The 12,854-nt window shown below is 47.5% G+C and overlaps 1 long non-coding RNA gene across 1 annotated transcript; it reads left to right on the top strand.

Moving 5' to 3' along the window:
* Positions 1-301: 301 nt before the first annotated feature.
* Positions 302-8,235, top strand: LOC113185713 (uncharacterized). The gene is made up of 3 exons (XR_003301156.2): positions 302-648; positions 2,520-2,701; positions 7,827-8,235. It is a non-coding gene; the product is annotated as an uncharacterized LOC113185713 (long non-coding RNA).
* Positions 8,236-12,854: the final 4,619 nt, after the last annotated feature.

The raw sequence follows: 12,854 nt of genomic DNA, 5'->3' as shown, positions 1-12,854 counted from the left end.
TGTAGCACTGATTGTCTTGGTCCCTGTTCACCCACATGAGAAGAGGAATGTGATCCTGTGAGAGAAAAAAAATTTAATGAGGTGAGTCAGCGGGTGTCAGATATCTGTGTGCAGGTGGCAGAATCCAGGACCAAAGTCCTCCCGTAGCTACTAAGGAGTCAAGTCTTGGTTTTGTGAATTAAAAGTGGAAACCAGTAGGTGTTTGTAAAACTATGTATCACGCTTGGCTATTCCTGTTTCCCAAAACTGTTTCAGGACATGAATATGCTATAGTCTCCCAGAAATAGAAGTGAAGGTAACTTAACCCAAAGTTGTGGTTCCTGCGTCCAGCCTGGGTTGGTTGGTGTCAGCAGAATGGAGGCTGAAGAATCTCAGTGACTGACATTGTGGAACCTCCCAAGAGCGCCTCACTGGAGTGGGCAGGAAGGGGTGCTGGCCAGGCACACTAAGAGGTCTCACAGGGCTTCGATTGAGGCAGTGCCAACGGACAGGACAAACCCTGTTGACTCCAGGGTCTATGGCTGTAGCATTAGATTTCACCAGTGTGGTGATGATGGGAACAGCCGTGGCAAGAAGGACAGACAGCCTCAGTGAGGAGGGGCCTCTCATCCACACTCCCTCCAATCTTCACCTCCTATAATGTGATCAGTGAGTGCCCTTGCATCGGACAAATATTTAACAAGTGCTTCCCCAAAATAATAACTTCCCTTTCCTGCATGGTGCATGCCGGAGACCAGTTGCTCCTCTGTCTGACTGTGCCTCAGTGTACGGTGGCAGGAGTAGATGGCCCATGTTTTGCTGTGGGGAAGGGCTTGGCCGTTGTCCTGCATAGGAGACAGGAACTGAGTGACTGCTCTCTGCAGGCTGCTTCCCTACTTTCTTTTCTGACAGTCTTTTCTGGCAAGGTGGCACTGAGTGGCAACTGGCAAACCCAGAATGGATTAAATCAGCACTCGAGTGTGTCAGAGGGTTTGGAAGCATCCCAATGCTCTTGCCAGCAGCGATGACTGAGAACCCACACCTGGGACAGGGCACCCTGCAGACCTGCTGTGCAGGTGGCTTGAGGGGATCTTCCTGCAGAGCCACACTCCCTAAAACACAAGGGTTGGCTGGTGCTCAAAAATGCATGCAGGGTGGGAAGAGATGACAGGAGGTCTGGAGTTTGTTTTAGACTGCAGTCGAGAAAATTAATAAAAGGGGCCAGATAAGGTAAACACAGCAAAATCCTGCCTGTCGATGAAGCTAGATGTTGGATAAATAGGGTGTTCTATTAGAGCTGATGTTTACATAATTTAAAAATCTGCTTAAAAATTTCAGTCAATCATGGTAAATCTTGTGGACCCTGCAGCATGTCCATCGTGCCCAGGTTACGGCAAGCACTGGGAGCCAGAACAGGGTGGGATCTGATGAGGAAGGCCTGTGCCACCCAGCCCCCTACCACGTCTGCCTGGGCTCAGGACCCTGACAATAGGGCAGGGCTGGGATCAGGTCATCAAGTAGGAGTTCTGGTCTGTTCCTTGAGACAGGTGCTCACTGCTCTGCTCCTTCCTCACAAATGTTGGTGGGAGCTTCCTAGCACCAACTTCTCCTAGGGTGCTGGAGGACCACAGGAAGCCACAGACCCTATGGAGGGGTAAGAACCATCAATCAGTACAACCTTTGTCCAGGCGACCAAGTACTTTGTCTTCAGAGCCCACCTCTGTAAAACAAGAGGAAAGAGTGTATCACTGTTCCCAGGGCTGTGTGACAACACCCAGGAATACACTAAAATCTGGATTCTAGCTAGGCATGGTGGCACACGCCTGCAATCCCAGCTACTGGGGAGGCTGAGGCAGGAGGATCACAAGTTCAAGGTCAGCCTCAGAAACTTAGCAAGACTGTCTCAAAATAAAAAAATAAAAGGGCTGGGGGGTATAGCTCAGTGGTAGAATACTCCTGGGTTCAATCTCCAGTACAATTAAAAAAAAAATCTGATTCTGGGCCCCATCAGGACTCCCGCAAGTAGAGCACTAGAAAGCTCTGAGCTGATTCTGCACTGTGGCCTAGTTGGGGGCAACCCAGTTAAGCAGTCCTTTCACACTCTAACAGCTGATATGGCTGGGGACTGAGAATTTAGTGTGCCAAGTTATTTTGACAGGTACCTATCACAGATTTTAGTGAGAAACAGTTAAACAGAACAGAAAAAACACAGGGCAGGGGGCCTGGCAGGGCCTGGTGGACAGAGGCCATCAAAGCTAAGGGAAGGCACACAGACCAGGAGAGTGGAGGGGCCTGCTATCCTGCTCATGCAGTTGCCATGGGAAAATGACTGGTGAGGGGCCCAGGCCACCTGCAGGGGCAGAGCAGGAGGCTGGAGTCAGAGCAGTGCCCAGGACTTCCGTAGCCCGGGGGACCCCTGAGGTGGCTTGTGGGGCAGCAGGACCATGCGTGGGAGGGTGACCTTGCAGTTCTGGCATAGGCCTGTGCCTCTTCTGCTGCCTAGCCAGGGTGACTGGCTGCCCCTCTGCTAACCCTTGCAGTACATTCCAGCAGTTGTGAACACAAGTCTCTTCCAACATTCGGATTTCTCTCAGAATTCTTGCCTTATCTGAAAAGCAACCTCATTTGTGTTTATTGACTGCCTGATATGTTCAAGGCCTGCACAGAGGACCTCAGATACAACCAAGAGGAAAAGGAGCTTTGGCTTTGGGAAAACAACAAGGTATGGTGGGGAGGGAAAAGAGTCAGACAAGCACACAGAACCCCTGGGCAAAAGGCACCTAGCAGGTGCCTCAAAAAGTGGGAGATGGGCTGGGTGCTATGGCGCATGCCTGTATTCCCAGCGGCTCAGGAGGCTGAGGCTAGAGGATGACAAGTTCAAAGCCAGCCTCAGCAAAGCAAGGCACTAAGCAACTCAGTGAGATCCTGTCTCCAAATAAAATATGAAAGGGGTTGGGGATGTGGTTCAGTGGTTAAGCACCCTGGGTTCAATCCCTGGCACCAAGGAAAAATAAAGACTCTCCTTTGTGTAGGGCACCTGAAGTCCTCAGCGGCCCACTCTGTCACACTGAAAGTCAAGTTTCCTCCCCGAGGGCGGGGCCTTCCTTCAACACTGATCATTCACCTTCCTCTGATATCAGCAGCCATTCCACAGGGCTATGCAGGAAGGAAACAGAATGGCTGGAGTGGAGGCCAGGGTGCTCTTCCCTCGCCACAGCCGGCACTGCGAACAGCCCTGAGTGTGCAGGATTTCACATTCCTTGGCAGTTTTCCTCCGTCCCCTCGGAACAGCATCTGATGGCTTCACCCACCCAGCACTGCTCTCCCCATGCTCCTGCTCCAAACCACTTCCCTTAGCACTGCTAGAGCCCCTGCCTGCTTGCTTGGGCTACTGCCCCTCCATGTCCCCATTCTTAAAGCCACAGGCTGTCAGTAACCTACGCGTGGTCTGGGTGGGCATTTTGATTTGTTCTGGGGATTGGACCCAGGGTGCTTTACCACTGAGCTACATCACCAGACCTTTTATTTTTTTGTTTTGAGACAGATTCTAAGTTGCTGAGGTTGGCCTTAAACTTGCGATCTTCCTGTCTCAGCCTTCCCAGTCACTGGGGTTACAGGGATGTGCTACTGTGTCCAGCCGCTTTTCAAGAATAAAGGGCACCATGTCACTGCCTGGGTCTATCCCCCAGTGGGGGCTCACACTCAGGCTAACCTCGGAGCCTTGAGCCAACCCACAGGGACTTTGGTGACCTGACTCCTTCCTCACCTTGCCCTCCAGTCACTCTGGCCTACTTGCCACCTCCATACCCACCGCCTGTGCCAGCTCCGGCCTACCCTTGCTCTCCCCTCTGCCTGGAATGCTCTCCCCAGACACTCACATGGCCCACTCCCTTTCTTCCCTTAGGATTCCGTTTAAATGCCACCTCCTCAGAGAGGACTTTCAGGACCCTTCTGTCACTCTCCGCCCACTTGCTCTGCCTTGTTTTTCTTTGTAGCTTTGAGCACAGTTGACATTTGTGTGGTGTCCATGTTCACCAGTATGACGTGAGCTCCACAGTGTTGGGGCCTCCACAGGGACAGGGCCTCCATTTTGCCTCTGGCTAGAGGCCTTTCTAGAAAACAATGCCTCAGCTTGGCTTTGTTTCCTAATCCTTGTTTGCTCTGGTCTTCTCAGGCTTGGACCTGACTATCTCCCCCTGTTGTCCCCTGACCTGCCTCACCAAATGGCCACATTTTTCCAGTCCAGGTTGGGTCCCTGCTTACCCCTGCATGGGTCATAAGGTCCAAAAGACCTACTCCTCACCACTCCAGGCAAAGGTCCCAGCCCCTACTTCCCCAGGTGCTGCTATAGTAAAACACCTGAGATTGGGGAATTTATAAAGACTAAAAATTTATTTTAAGTAGTTATGAGGCTGCAAAGTTCAAGATGAAGGTACCAACAGGCTTGGTATATAGTGAGGGCCTGTCTCTGCTTCCTCCTGCAGGGACAAATGCTGTGTCTTCCCAAGACTGAATGCAGAGGGCAAAAGGGTCTGGGGTACTCCCTGCCAGATCCTTTACAGGGCTGAATCCCACTCTGTCACCTCCCAAGGCCCTCCTCTTAATACTAGCAACTCTGTGATGACGCTTCAACATCTGAATTTGAGGGACATGTTCAGACCCCATTGCCAGCAATGAGGTTTGAAGTCACCTCTTTTTTTTTCTGGTATCAGGGAGAGAACCCAGGGGTGCTCAACCATGTAGCGACATCCCCAGAACTTTTTATGTTTTATTTTGAGGCAGGGTCTTGCTTATTGCCTAGAGCATTACTAAATTGCTGAGGCTGTCTCTGGACTTGCGATCTTTCTGCTTTCCGTCTCCTGGGCCACTGGAATTACCAGCCTGTGCCACTGTGCCTAGCTTGAAGCCACCTCTTAACCTGCCCTGAGCTGCTGGTCTCCCTCCTTCATTCTAACTTCAAATAAAAGTCAGAATCATTTTTGAAAAACTCTGTATTGAGCCTATTTTACATAAAAATTAACGGTTCTCTATTTTCTAAGGAATGCAGATCAAACTCCTCAGCTGGGAGCTCTGGTCTATATTTGTAACCATAGAGTTCCTAAAATAGGACCAGAATTCAAATGTTTAGAAGGGCTACAAAGATAATGAAAGTGAAAAATATGGGTCCTGTATAAACAATCAGGAGTGGTAGGACTGTGGCAAGCTGGAAAGCAAATGTCCTGGTGAAAGGAGACAGATAGCCATCCCCAGGGAGAACTGGGGCCAGGGGCCCTGAGGAGGCAGCCACAGGAAACCTGGGTGTTCAAGGAAAAATTCCGAAGTTTTTAAATGTTGGCTCCCTCTCTCTGCCTTCCATATCACCAGATTAATTTATTCACTGTACATTAAATACTCCTTGCAAGTTCACCTCCTGGTTCCTGTCCAACCTGACCCACCTTCCCTTCTCCTGAAAACCCTGGTCCCTTCTAATCCCTTGGGCCAGTCACTCTCTGATCCTGAGTATCTTTCACCTTTGCTCCTGAACTACCAACAGCCCCTGGGCAGCACAGGGAGTGACATAACTGAGCCAAGTGTCTCAGGAAATGGGTCACAGTGCTCCTACTAACCAGTCAGGTGACTGGCAGGTCGTGGCATCTTCAGAGCATCAGCTTCCTCCTCTGCAAATGGGAGTGGATAACTCTTGTCCAGCCTCGCTCTCAGGTGACCTCAGATGAGATAACTCAATACATCGGAAACTGCAGAACATTTACAGTTTCACAATTATAAACCTCGAGGTTGCCCTTAAAGCTGCCGGAGAAGTGCACTCCATTTCCCAGACAGCCTCTCCCTGAAGTCTATGTCACACCTTCCTTCTCTCCACAGACCTCCATTCACAGAGTAGGCTGGCAACCTGTTTCCTATTTCACTGAGAAAATGGAAACAGAAGAGAACCTTAACAGGCCGCATGTGCCACCCACCAACAAAATGGACCCAATGATGGTCTCCTTGTTACTGTGTATAAATCTAGCAAAAGCCTTGCCCTCCGGGTGTGCACTAGATCCTGCTGCTTCTCATCTATTCCTGGCCCCTTCACTAATAATTCTTTGTTCTGCAGCATAAATTTTTCTGTTCTACCAGATCTTTCTCATCAGCCTACAAAACTCAGAATAAACAGAAGGTATTGATTCTGTTCTTCTCTCCTTTCTTTGATACCTAACTTCTCAAAATGGGTGTATGTGGTTGTTGGCTCCAGGTCTCTCCTGCTGCCCCCAGGGCAGAGCCCCCTCTAGTCAGGCCGCTGGCCCCTACCCTCCACTATACTGCTCTTTTCAAAACCTCCAGGCCTTGCTATTGCTAAATCCAGTGGTCAGTTCTTGGTCTTCATCTTATTTGATCCATGTAGAGCATCCAGATTCCAAGACAGCATGTTGCCCTCTGCTTCAAGCCTTGCCCCTAGCTACCCACAGTGTCTCTGCTGCATCTCTACATCTAAGTGTTGGAGCACCTCAGGTCTCCATCCTGACTCTCTTCCCACTTCTCTTCATCTAAGCTCATGGCTTAAATGCTCTTCCAATGCCTAGGGTCTAGCCTGGGTCTCTCTACTGAACTCCTGACCTGGAAATCCAGCTGTTGTTCCGTGGATGAATGATCTCCAACTTAATGCATCCCAAACTGAGCTCTAGCTGCCCCTAGGCCTCAGACTCTCTCCTCCCAGGTCCCTGCTCACTGCTTCCCACACTAGGCATTGACTGAGTACCTGTGTGCTAGAGCCGGATGCAAATGCTTATAGGCTTCCAACTCTGGATGATGGAGAGATCTATGCAGGACGGGTGCTATCCCAACTCTGTGCTTCATGCTCTCTCTTTATCTTCAAACTGCACCCAGTCTGGCCCTTCCATCACCCACAATATGGCCACCGATGCTTATGATGCTTACATCTGGCCTCCTTGCTCTTACTCTTGCTCCTCTGATGTCCATTCTCAAGCCAGCAGCCAGGTGGCTTCTCTTGAAATTCAAGAGCATAGTTTTGCTGCTCAAAATCCCACAGGGCTACTCATCTACCCCCACCACACAGTGGGAGCCACAGTGGCCCTCCAAGTCTTTCCCACCTCGCCTATCTCTGCCTGCCTCTCTGCACTCGTTGTTCTGTAATCACCCTGGCTTGTTTTCTTCCCAGAACCCTCCAGGAAGGTCTTGGCTCAGGGCCGCTATATTTGCTGTCCCTCTGGGCAGGGTGCTCTTCCCTCAGATCCCACTCTGCTTACTCCCTTCCCCTTCATGGACTTGCCTTCACATTCCAGACCCCTCTTTTCATCTCTGTTAGCTGCCACTTGTCGGCGGCCTCTCACAGGCTACATGTTTAATAACCTGGTTCTGTCTCCCTCCCTCTCTGGCATGTCAGCTCTATGTAAGCAGAAATGTTTTAATTTTTTAAAAAATATTTATTTTTTAGTTGTAGGTGGACACAATATCTTTCATTTTTATGTGGTGCTGAGGTTTGAATCCAATGCCTCACAAGTGCTAGGCAAGCACATCACCACTGAGCCACAACACCAGCCCCTTATTTTTTTTTTCATTGATCTGTGATACCTTATATAGCACCTAGCATATAGCAGGCACTCAATAACTATTTTTGGAATGCATGAATGAATGAATCTGATAACCAATCTTGTCATCTCTTTGCATTTCATTCACATTTTATTAAGCTTTCATGTGAATATTTTAGTACCTTTTACCAAATTATCAAATCCTTGCTGGCAAATTTATATCTTACCTACTCCTGGTTTCATAACCCAAACAATACTTCCTGTGACACACACTGGGTTCCTTTAAACTTAAATACTTTCAATAGTTTCATTCTTTTCCAGACTCCAACTCATGCAGGATTTCCAAGGTCCAGTGACCTGTCTTCTACCTTACGTGTCCATAGGTAGCTCCATGTTCAGCAGCTCTGGGAAGTTTTGTTCTCTGAGGAGCACAAGAGCCAGCAGATTTCCCTCCTGATTGCAATGTGCAGATCTGTCCACTAGGACCGGCTTCAGGCTTTCCTGGATAGGACTCAAACAACTCAGGAAACAAAAGTGAGAACTGACAAACTGAAAATTTGAAACTTAAATCGAACAACTGCTGTACAGCAAAGGAACAGTCAAGAGAGTGGAGAGATAACCTACGGAAGGGGACAAAGTATTTGTCAGCTTTTTGCCTGATGGAGGATTAACATCTAGAACATATCAAGAATTTGAGGGCTGGGGATGTGGCTCAAGTGGTAGTGCGCTCGCCTGGCATGCTTGCGGCCTGGGTTCGATCCTCAGCACCACATACAAACAAAGATGTTGTGTCCGCCGAAAACTAAAAAATAAATATTAAAAAAATTCTCTCTCTCTCTCTCTCTTAAAAAAAAAAGAATTTGAAAGACTTAACAACAAAAAAAATCACAGTACTCTAATCAAAAAAGCATGGGCCTATGACCTGAAGAAACACTTCTCAAAAGAAGTAGTATAGGGCCTGGGGCTGAGTGGTAGAGCGCTTGCCTAGCACATGGGAGGCCCTGGATTCAATCCTCAGCACCACATAAAAGTAAAGAAAATAAAGGTATTGTGTCTAACTACAACTAAAAAAATAAATATTTAAAAAAGAAGTAGTACAAATGGCCAATAAACATATGAAGAAATGCTCAGTTTCTTTAGCCATCAGGGAAATGAAAGTCACAATTGCACTGAGACTCCATTTCACTCCAGTCAATATGGCTGTTATCAATAAAACAAAACAAAACTTTAAAAAATGCTGGAGGGAGGACATGGAGAAACAGGAATGCTTATCCACTGCTGGTGGGATTGTTAATCAGTACAGCCACTACGGAAAGCAGTGTGGAGGTTCCTCACAGAACTAAAAATAGTTTAGTCACCATATGATCCAGCTCTGCCACTCCTGGGTCTGTGTCCAAACGGAAGGAGTCAGCAAGCAGAAGAGAGACCTGTGTGCCCATGTTCACAGTGGCACCACTCACATTGTGGATGAGCCCAGGTGCCTGTCTACAGTGAAGGAATGAAGAAAATGTGGTGTATGTACGCAATGCAGCATTATCCAGCCACGAGGAAGAATGAATCGTGTCATCAGCAGGGAAATGGATGGAACTGAAGGACATCGTGTTATGTGAAATAAGTCAAACTCAGAGAGTACCACATGTTTTCTCTCATACGTGAAAACTAAAAAGAAAATGACCAGAAGCCAGTGGTACACACCTGTGATCTCAGTGACTTGGGACTCTGAGGCAGGAGGATTGCAAGTTGGAGGCCAGTCTCAACAACTACATGAGACCCTGTCTCAAAATTAAAAATTTATAAAAAAGGGTGTCGGGGGAGCTGAGGTGGAGGAGTCCCCCTGGGTTCCATCCCAGTACCAAAAAAAAAAAAAAAAGAAAGAAAAGAAAAGAAAAGAAAAGAAATTCCAGTAGAAGAGTACCTAGGAAGAGGGCAGGGAAAAGGGGAGGTGAGAGAAGGGAGATGGAGGTGATTAAGGATGATGTATCCATGTATGCAAATGTCACAGGGAAATTGCTAATTTATCAATCTATGTTAATGAAACAGCCACAACAAAAGACAGAAGCAAAGCAAATAAACAAAAAACCAAGACCAGTGTAGTCAAAGGCAGCCTGCTGACTACAAGAATCATGCAAATACAGTTTCCTAATCCACATTTGCAAATTCTGGCTCACAAATCCTCCTATTCCTGCTTGTCTTCCTGACAGCCTTGTGAAGTGTCCTGATGGCTGGTAAAGTCCTCTCTCAGAAGGACCCCATCATCCTGGCTGAGGCCTCTCCCTGAGGCATTAGAAAAGGGAAATTCAGAAATGTGTGGGGCCAGGACAAAGTTAGCACAGTTTCTGTCAAATTTAGAATCTTATTCATGATTCTTATCAAACTTCTTTTGCTTTGTAATATCTGCCCTGTCTTCTATATGACATTATCAGCTTCCTGGAGATTTTATTTATTTTTTGCTTTATTTTTCTACTCATCTCTGATTATATTAATCCTTAGTCTTTACTCCTTGCTAACCCCACCTCCTGAGACTTTTCCAATATCTTGCCTATAGGAGGCACTATATTGTTAAAATGAGATGCCACTAAAAATTAAGTCCCTAAAGGGCTTGCCCGTTTCTGTGGGGCTTCTCTGCTTGGAGGCAACGTCCCCTCTGAGCTGCTTGACTTTGCTCCATTCCTGAGCTACACAAGGTGCTACAGGGAGCTGGTTCCCCAAGGGCTGTTGCAGTCGTGGCAAGATAAGTGCAGGAACAGAAAGTTAGCATTTAGAAACTTACAGTTTGTCGTTGCCCTTAGACCCAAACACATAATAATTTTTATAGTAATTTGTTTGTTATTGTGTTTGACAAAAGTAAGAAAAATGGAAAACCATTAAGAACAGATCTGTTTGTGAAACAGATTGAATTTTCACTTCCTCCCCCATCGGAAATTGTGAATGGCCTTTCCTTGCTGAGAGGGGAGGCTGGGAGGTGCCACCCCTCCCAACTCTTTCTGCAATTCATTCCTCCACCTCTAAACACCCTCTTTTGGTATTCTAAGTTCTAAAGAAATCTCTCTGTAATACCTGCTCTTCTCTTTAGATAAAAAGATAACATTTATCTAAAAGGGAGCCACAGATGCTGCCCCAGGAAGTCCCGGCTCCTTTTGATGTGATAAGGAAGCTCCAGGGGCTAGAACCTGCAAAACACCTGAAAAACTGCTCAAGCCAAGGCCTAGGAGGTGGAACCTGTCAAACTCCCATCTTTGGTCCTAATACACCCTTCCCCCTCTTAAAAGCTGTCTTATCCCAAAACTTTTCAGAGATGGAACCTTTGAAACAATTAAGTGTCTTCTATCTTCCTTCAAAGATGCCTTTGAATAAAACCAATCTGACTCCAGATATTTGTGGAGCAGAGAGCATTATGGCCTGGCCTTTCCTCCTGGGAAGTGCTCAGGGATCTTGTGCTGCCCAGTAAATTGTTCTCTGTGGATGTGGGAAGCTCCACTCCGACGAGTCTGCTTTGAGTACTTTATCTAGATGATCCATGGCAAATGGGAGCTGGGCTCCCCAAATTTGGGGTCATAATTTTACTATGTTAGTACAACACTGTAATTCTTTCAAATAGACCTTTTATTTTTTATCCAAATTTATTTTTAAAATATTCTCCCACAGCACAAAGGGAAAACCAGCAACAATGGCTGCAAACAGAGGTTAATTATAAAAATGCAACAAAAGCAAAGAAAAAACCCTAAAACACTAGCCAGAAACCTTTCCCAAATTCCAAGCCTATGGCCTGTAAAATAATGAGATTGAAAATAATGGTAATGAGCATGGATTTCAAAAGCTGTTAAAGATCTCTTAGCTTAACTGAGACCCCCCTCCTTGGTGTCATCAGGAAAGAGAATTAGAGAGCTAACAGCTTTCTCACCCACAGTTCAATGACATTTCCTGCCCTGTTGGAGTGCAAGGCAAAAACCTTCTCCAAGTGCCAGCTGGAGGCCCAGCCCATGGAAATACCAGCACTCTTGTCTCCTGGCCTGGCAAAGCAGGCATAAGGAAATAGGTGGCATTTCCAGAGGCTTCAAGACAAGTCCTTTAAAGAGTCTGTGTTCAAATGTTCCTGTGGGTGTGATATAACAGGACCACAGAGCAAGAATGCAGATGGGCTTCTTCACATTTGCAATGAAAAAGAGCAGGGAGGCAGGCAACTGCGCGTGGTGTGGCACACAGCCTGAAGGCTTCCTCTGCCTGGGAGCAGTCGGTATTTTCAGGACTATGGGCACAAGGGGGAAGAGGTGAACTTCTGACTTTGCTTAGGGTTTCTGAGGTCTCCAGAGGGGAAAGAGTCAATTCTGCAAATCCGCCTAGACTGCATTAGCAGTCCATTTTGAGGTTGGGGGCTCAGGGATTTTCCAGAAGCAAAGACAGAGCAGGGTGTGAGGAACACTCCTGCAGTGGCCCTGAGCTGGAGGGGCCCTAGGACAGTCCAGCTGTGCTTCCTGACTACCAAGCTAGTGCAGGAGCCTGAGAGTGTGGAGAGGGAGCTGCATCTGGAACTGCATCATGAGTCTCCAACTCATGCTGGTCAGGGATCCTTTCCCCTCTCCTCCCCTTCTCCCCAGCTCTGCCACTGCCTGGGAGCTGGCTGGAGGCGGCTCCTTTTTCTAGTGTTTCTCTCCCACTCTGCAAGCTCTGCAAGGGAGCTGACAGCACTCCAGGGGACTCCTGCCATTTCCTCAGTCTCCAGGGAGATGCTCCTGAATGAAAGGGTCTAAAAGAGGAACACACACACACACACACACACACACACACACACACACACATTCTATTCTCTCTTGTACCAGAATATTTTCTGCTCTGGGCTCCCACACACAACAGCCTCATTCTCCTGAGATTTTCCTCTCCTTCCTCATCCCCTCCCTCTGTTACCACCCCTCCCTGCAAGCGAGTGCACACACACACACACACACACACACACACCCTGAAGTTTCCACACTGTTAACCTCTAGGGATGGGAGAGCCACTAAACAGAGGAGCAATGAGATTTTTATCTTTATCCACCTGGCGATACTGCCTCCACCTCAATATGGAAAGACCTGCTCTGGAAAGAGCTGTTGGAGAGGTGCTGCAGGGATCCTAGTCCTCTTCCCACCCTGCTCACTGCCCAGCTCCACCCGCATCTGAGAGCCAAGCCAGTAGCTCACTGAGGTGTTCAAAATACATAAACTTGATTTAAACAGTATTTAACCACCTTTTCAAGTGTTTCAGATAGTCATTGCCCCATCACACTCAGTCCCAGAGTAAAAATGATGTAGTCTAGAGTCAGGACCAGTGTGTAACATGAGCAAGAAATAAAACTTTGTTGTTATAAACTGG

This window comes from Urocitellus parryii, chromosome 2 (genome assembly GCF_045843805.1).
Source record: "Urocitellus parryii isolate mUroPar1 chromosome 2, mUroPar1.hap1, whole genome shotgun sequence".
Lineage (NCBI taxonomy): Eukaryota > Metazoa > Chordata > Mammalia > Rodentia > Sciuridae > Urocitellus > Urocitellus parryii.
This window is presented reverse-complemented; position numbering and strand designations above follow the sequence as displayed.